This window comes from Anomaloglossus baeobatrachus, chromosome 2, assembly GCF_048569485.1.
Source record: "Anomaloglossus baeobatrachus isolate aAnoBae1 chromosome 2, aAnoBae1.hap1, whole genome shotgun sequence".
Classification (NCBI taxonomy): domain Eukaryota; kingdom Metazoa; phylum Chordata; class Amphibia; order Anura; family Aromobatidae; genus Anomaloglossus; species Anomaloglossus baeobatrachus.
The window spans coordinates 728691188-728698389 of record NC_134354.1 but is presented as its reverse complement, the minus strand read 5'-3'; the positions used below and the strand labels follow the sequence as shown (position 1 = coordinate 728698389).

Here is a 7202-nt window from a genome sequence, read left to right as displayed (position 1 = left end):
CTTAACCTGTTTCTCTCTTTCCCTGTCTGTCTCTTTCCCTGTCAGTCGGTCTCTTTGTCTGTGTCTGTCTCTTTGTGTCTGTCTCTTACCCTGTCTATGTCTGTTTCTTACCCTGTCTGTGTCTGCCTCTTTCCCTGTCTGTGTCTGTCTCTTTCCCTGGCTGCATTGTGACACGACACGCCAACATTCCATTTAAGGGCGTGGCTGCGCATTCTTCTGAAGTTCTGGCTGCACTGTGGCTCCCAGCTCCATTCGCTTTAATGGAGGCAGGTTTTTTAGTGAATAATTGCAAAGCGCGGGGATAAAATTTCCCCTCAAAACATAGGCTATGACGCTCTCGGGGTCCAGAAGTGTGAGTGTGCAAAATTTTGTGGCTGTAGCTGCGACGGTGCAAATGCCAATCCCGGACATACATACATACACACACACACACACACACACTCAGCTTTATATATTAGATACAGTTAGGTCCAGAAATATTTGGACAGTGACACAAGTTTTGTTATTTTAGCTGTTTACAAAAACATGTTCAGAAATACAATTATATATATAATATGGGCTGAAAGTGCACACTCCCAGCTGCAATATGAGAGTTTTCACATCCAAATCGGAGAAAGGGTTTAGGAATCAAAGCTCTGTAATGCATAGCCTCCTCTTTTTCAAGGGACCAAAAGTAATTGGACAAGGGACTCTAAGGGCTGCAATTAACTCTGAAGGCGTCTCCCTCGTTAACCTGTAATCAATGAAGTAGTTAAAAGGTCTGGTGTTGATTACAGGTGTGTGGTTTTGCATTTGGAAGCTGTTGCTGTGACCAGACAACATGCGGTCTAAGGAACTCTCAATTGAGGTGAAGAAGAACATCCTGAGGCTGAAAAAAAAGAAAAAATCCATCAGAGAGATAGCAGACATGCTTGGAGTAGCAAAATCAACAGTCGGGTACATTCTGAGAAAAAAGGAATTGACTGGTGAGCTTGGGAACTCTAAAAGGCCTGGGCGTCCACGGATGACAACAGTGGTGGATGATCGCCGCATACTTTCTTTGGTGAAGAAGAACCCGTTCACAACATCAACTGAAGTCCAGAATACTCTCAGTGAAGTAGGTGTATCTGTCTCTAAGTCAACAGTAAAGAGAAGACTCCATGAAAGTAAATACAAAGGGTTCACATCTAGATGCAAACCATTCATCAATTCCAAAAATAGACAGGCCAGAGTTAAATTTGCTGAAAAACACCTCATGAAGCCAGCTCAGTTCTGGAAAAGTATTCTATGGACAGATGAGACAAAGATCAACCTGTACCAGAATGATGGGAAGAAAAAACTTTGGAGAAGAAAGGGAACGGGCACATGATCCAAGGCACACCACATCCTCTGTAAAACATGGTGGAGGCAACGTGATGGCATGGGCATGCATGGCTTTCAATGGCACTGGGTCACTTGTGTTTATTGATGACATAACAGCAGACAAGAGTAGCCGGATGAATTCTGAAGTGTACCGGGATATACTTTCAGCCCAGATTCAGCCAAATGCCGCAAAGTTGATCGGACGGCGACCCAAGCATACAGCCAAAGCTACCCAGGAGTTCATGAGTGCAAAAAAGTGGAACATTCTGCAATGGCCAAGTCAATCACCAGATCTTAACCCAATTGAGCATGCATTTCACTTGCTCAAATCCAGACTTAAGACGGAAAGACCCACAAACAAGCAAGACCTGAAGGCTGTGGCTGTAAAGGCCTGGCAAAGCATTAAGAAGGAGGAAACCCAGCGTTTGGTGATGTCCATGGGTTCCAGACTTAAGGCAGTGATTGCCTCCAAAGGATTCGCAACAAAATATTGAAAATAAAAATATTTTGTTTGGGTTTGGTTTATTTGTCCAATTACTTTTGACCTCCTAAAATGTGGAGTGTTTGTAAAGAAATGTGTACAATTCCTACAATTTCTATCAGATATTTTTGTTCAAACCTTCAAATTAAACGTTACAATCTGCACTTGAATTCTGTTGTAGAGGTTTCATTTCAAATCCAATGTGGTGGCATGCAGAGCCCAACTCGCGAAAATTGTGTCACTGTCCAAATATTTCTGGACCTAACTGTATACACCTTAAGAGGTCTATATCAAATCAGACATGAAAATACATTCTAATAATTCTGCAATCTGTTATTTTTTTGCTAAATTGACAACTGGGTCTTACTAGTTGGGGTGTGTAACTACACAGTCTTAGGCCCCCTTCACACGTCTGTTTCCTCATGTGCCGGAAACACGGGCACACATAGACCCATTAAAATCAATGGGTCTGCGCACACGTGCGTGTTTTCCTATTGACCGCGTGTACGTGTGGAGCATACGTGTGCCCGTGTGCTCCACATGCAGACATGTCCGTTTTTCTCCGGCATCATGGGTGTCACACGGCCCTCACGGATGTGATCCGTGTGACACACACCGGAGAAAACACACGTGTTGGTAAACAAAAAAAAAATAATTCTATACTTACCTTTCCTAAGTGCTGCAGTCTCTACCGCTGCTATCACTTGCTTCCGACCCCCGCTCATTATGCTCTTGCAGAAGAGCTCTCAGCCCTCTCACGACAGAATATGTTCTCTTTTATGCAAGTTTGGAATGCCTGGAAGGATTACAAGTCTAAACCCCCTTTTCTAGCGGCTATTGCGCAGAAGATGCCATAAAGGACCGTAAGTCATCTCCTCCCCCCCATTAGGGGAGTGAACGAGCTGATGACTTAGCACCGATTATTATGGACATATGATGAATGGACCCTAGACCAACACCCTCTTCCTACTCCACCTCCCCCCATCTCTTCCCCCTTTCTCCAATCTCTTGGACCCCCTATTTCTCTTACTAAAACTGAGTTTCAGGTGCTATAAGGCTTCTCTCAGGAGTCTCAGTTACCCTCCCCCCCTATATCCTAGCTTCTCTTATTTGTTTTTTCGAAAAAGAAAAAGGAAAAAACTGTTTTTATAATATTCCAGAGGGCGAGTTACGGTCTCGCTCACCTTCCACCCCCCGTCTGATATAAAGACTATCAATCGACTTGAGAATGTCACTCCACAGACGGCATCAGAACTGGAAGGCGGCTCAACGCAAATTAGTTCAATAGTGATATTAGATCTGACTATGCTTTCCGATGATTGTATACTTTTTGTTTATAACTGTTCAATAAACAAAACATTAAAACAAACATTATGCTCAGGCCGGAAGCAGCAGCAGAGGGGAGTCGGCAGAACCGGAGACCGAAGATCAGCACCACGGACAGCGAAGCCAGGGACAGGTGAGCAGAAAGTTCCCATTCTCTGTGTGTTATCACGGATAACACACGGAGAACACATTTTGTGCCATAAAAACAGCTCACAAAGGGATATACACACCTTTGACACGTCCGTGAAAAATGTGCGTGATTTTCACGGACATGTGAAGGGGGCCTTACTGTGTCCAATCAGTGTTTAGAGTATCAGACTCTGTAGAACCACACCCCTTTGACAAGGAAAAAAGAAACACTCAATTATCAATTTCTTCACAAAATTTCTGGATGGAATAATAACTGGAACAGTACAAAGCAAAGTTATGAGAAAAAATTCTCCAGGATTATTTATTTAATGGGGTTGTCGGGGGAAAAAAAGTTACCACCACCCATCTACAGAATAAGTGATAAATTATAGACTGGTGGCGGTCTGACCATTGGTACAACCCCCATTTGGCAGAATGAGGCCCTTTTATATGTGTTAGAATGAAGCCGCAGTGTACATGTCTGACCACCTCTCCATTCATTCTCTATGGTACTGCTGAAGTGCTGTGCTCAGCTTTTTCCTGCAAACCCCATAGAGAATGAATGAATGAAGCGGCGGTTGAACATACGCACTGCGGCTAACCGGAAGAAAAGATCCCAACTTTGCCATCAGTAGGGATCCCAGCAGTGAACACCAGAGCGGCACGGTGGCTCAGTGGTTAGCACTGCAGTCTTGGGTCCTGGGTTTAAATCCCACCAAGGATAACATCTGCAAAGTGCTTGTATGTTCTCCTTGTGTTTGCGTGGGTTTCCTCCGGGTTCTCCGGTTTCCTCCCACACTCTAAAGACATACAGATAGGGATCTTAGATTGTGAGCCCCAATGGGGACAGTGTTGCTGATGTATGTAAGGCGCTGCAGAATATGTTAGCGCTATATAAAAAATAAAGATTATTATTATAAGATAATATCGTTTCATCGGACAGCTCCATTAAAAATGTGAGTATTTACTCTGCCACAACACATCAGACTCTCGCCTACCTTGACAAGCTTCAAAAGGAACCTGAAGACCCACCTCTTCCGACAAGCCTACAACCTGCAGTAACCCTCAGTCTGATACAGCGCCACACAATCAGGTCTACCCTCACCTACTGTATCCTCACCTATCCCTTGTAGACTGTGAGCCCTCGCGGGCAGGGACCTCTATCCTCCTGTACCGGTCTGTGCCTTGTAATGTTTATTATTATTGTACTTGTCCCTATTATGTACACCCCTTTCACATGTAAAGCGCCATGGAATTGATGGCGCTATAATAATAATAAATAATAATAATAAAAAATATGTGTGTACAGCTGACAGATCCTCTTCAAAGGGGATATATCACCAAATTCAACAATACAACTTGCACCCATTATTGAAGGAAAAAAAAAAATCTCTTTAGACCTGATGAGCCTGATGTATTTATAATGATTTGCAAAGTAAGTACACCAGCCTTCTAGGTCTAAAAGAGCTATTTAATAACACAGACAGTTTGTATTTTGAAATCTGGTGACAGTTTGGCTTTAAGCAATAGCGTATATGTAGGAGCAATAAGGTACTTATGGATGCAGTAGTCATGTCGCCGTCAAAGACTTTACGGTCGCAACAATTGTTTGCAAATGTCACATGTCACCCAAGAGGAGAAGACTTTCCTGCCGCAGGGTATCGGTGAGAGCGGCAGCTTTTCATTTTAGGGCGTTCTGCGATTAAAAATCAGTCGTGTAACGAAATACATGGAGCTAGATTTCTAATTTTGATGTTCGTTCAGTGGATGCAGCGTTCAAAGTTTTCCTCTGGCCCCGGAGTCAGCCAAGGTAAATGTTTCCATAAGTCGGATATGTTTTGGCAGCAGGCTTCCTCCTGATCTGCGGCAGGGTATACACCTCTGTAATCAATGCTGCAAGTAACTTACCAGCACCCAAAGATCAACAGCTGCCACATCTCATCTTACAGCGAATATACCGACAGGAGAAAGTGGATCCTTTACACCATTTTCGCACATGGGAAGTGGATTTAACCCTTCCTCTGCCCCCTAGCTGTGAAACATCCTGCAGAGGCTTGGGATGATCCAATGTTGCCTATACATTTTGTTTTATCAAAACATCTGTATCAGGATGTGCAATAATGAGAGTCTAACCAATGATGGTACCTCTTGCATCAAAGGGGACGCTGGCCATACTGCTAGGAGACCACAACAAAAGAATTCAATTAGGCATGACTGATTCCAGAATACCGACCAGAAAAGGGGGTCTCTATGGTTATAGGAGCTGTACATAGCCGTGTGTGTCCCGGTCTGGCGACACCACGCCGAATATGTCCATCATGTGCAATCAGCCGGATACTTTACAAGAGGAATACCGCGCGGTACTGCACACAAATCTCAAGAAGGAAAAATGATGCATTTTTGCATATGTTGCAGGTTTTCCCACAATTTCACATACATCTTCCCCTAGACAAGGCTTCCCCATTGTAATACTCAACTTTCCCATTGCACCAAAGAAATGAATTCATTTGTCACCCAATGAAAGTTCGTTCACTCCGGTAAAAGTCAATATTGAAGAATGGACGGGATTAATAATTGTGCACAATTTATAGATAGGTGCCAAACAAAGGCAGCTCCATCTGACAGTAAGTGGACAGCCCTGCCCAATGTCAGACATCATAATACACACCCCCACATCATGCATCAATGAGCTGGAGACCCCCTTACCCCTCTCCTCCTCCCACCCACCCCCCTTAGAAATAAAGAAGTTAACTCACCCCTGTCTGTGATATCCCCCTAGGCAACAAGCCAGCGTTGCGCTCACAGCACATATATGTGTTAGGAGCACAGGATAGTCCTGGTCGCCCAATATGCCTGAGTGGGAGAGGTGACGGCCAGAGGTCCCCCTCCCTCCTCCTTCGCCTATTGCTGCTGCTGACACACTCCTGCCAAGGCTCCGCTGCAGCTCAACCCAGACTATGGTTACCCTGGAAACCCAAAAACCCGCCCCATCCTAGTATAGAAAGCCAGTCGTGTCCTTGAATGACGGCTAGGCTGGACCAATCGGCTCTGGGATGGGAGTATGAGATTGCTCATGCAGTTGCTGTAGCCTGGTAAAAGGCAAGTGACAGGTTAGGGATTACTTACCTCTGGAGTTGTCATGTATTTAAGCATTAATATTCCTTCATTTAAATGAGCAAATTTACTAATAAATATTGCGAATTTTTTTTTATGCATATATAGCACCAACATATTCCGCAGCGCTTTACGATAAGGGGAGCAAAAATAATTAATGGCGAAAAACAAATCTTGCTAACCGGGAATAGGAAAGATGATTTTGTATCAACCTGGAAATAACAGACACATGCAAATGTTACAATGTTACAATGTTACAATGTTACAATGTGCATTCAAGGAACATTCATTCCCACAGAGATAACAATGGAAACATCTTCAGTAACAATAATAAATAAATAGTTTGACGTCTGACACCAAGATTCATAATGTAATTGGTTTCCCTACAGATGCATACTCAGCCATGCAGGACCATGAAATTACTGGTGGGGGGAGGACATGAAAGGTGCATGCATTGCTATCCTCAGGGCTGCATTATATGCACGGTACAGATGGAGCATAATAAAAGAGACGCTTGTGCTTTTTTGTATGTAAATTGGAAGCAAATTGCAAATGTGTCTGTTTTAATCAATAGATCAAAGGCACAAAATCTTAAGTTTTCTGACTTTATTCAGATGCAAAGTATATGGAAGAACTGATCAAGCCGTGTGTAATTAAATTCATAAGAATGTGCCGTACGGAGCTAGATCCATACATACTCTGATATCTGTTCCTGCCAAAATGTCCTGGCATCAGCCTGTCTAAAGGCTGCCCTACTAAATCTTATGGCTACTCTTCTATCATCTAATAATCCAGTAAAGATAGACACTAA

At 43.5% G+C, this 7202-nt stretch overlaps 1 protein-coding gene across 1 annotated transcript in view; it reads right to left on the bottom strand.

Moving 5' to 3' along the window:
• The window catches only part of LNX2 (ligand of numb-protein X 2), a 304857-nt gene extending 298642 nt beyond the window's left edge, over nt 1-6215 (bottom strand). Inside the window, exon 1 of the mRNA XM_075334627.1 lies at nt 6034-6215. The gene's annotated coding sequence lies outside the window, so the exon portion shown is untranslated. The remainder of the gene's footprint in view (nt 1-6033) is intronic.
• Nucleotides 6216-7202: the final 987 nt, after the last annotated feature.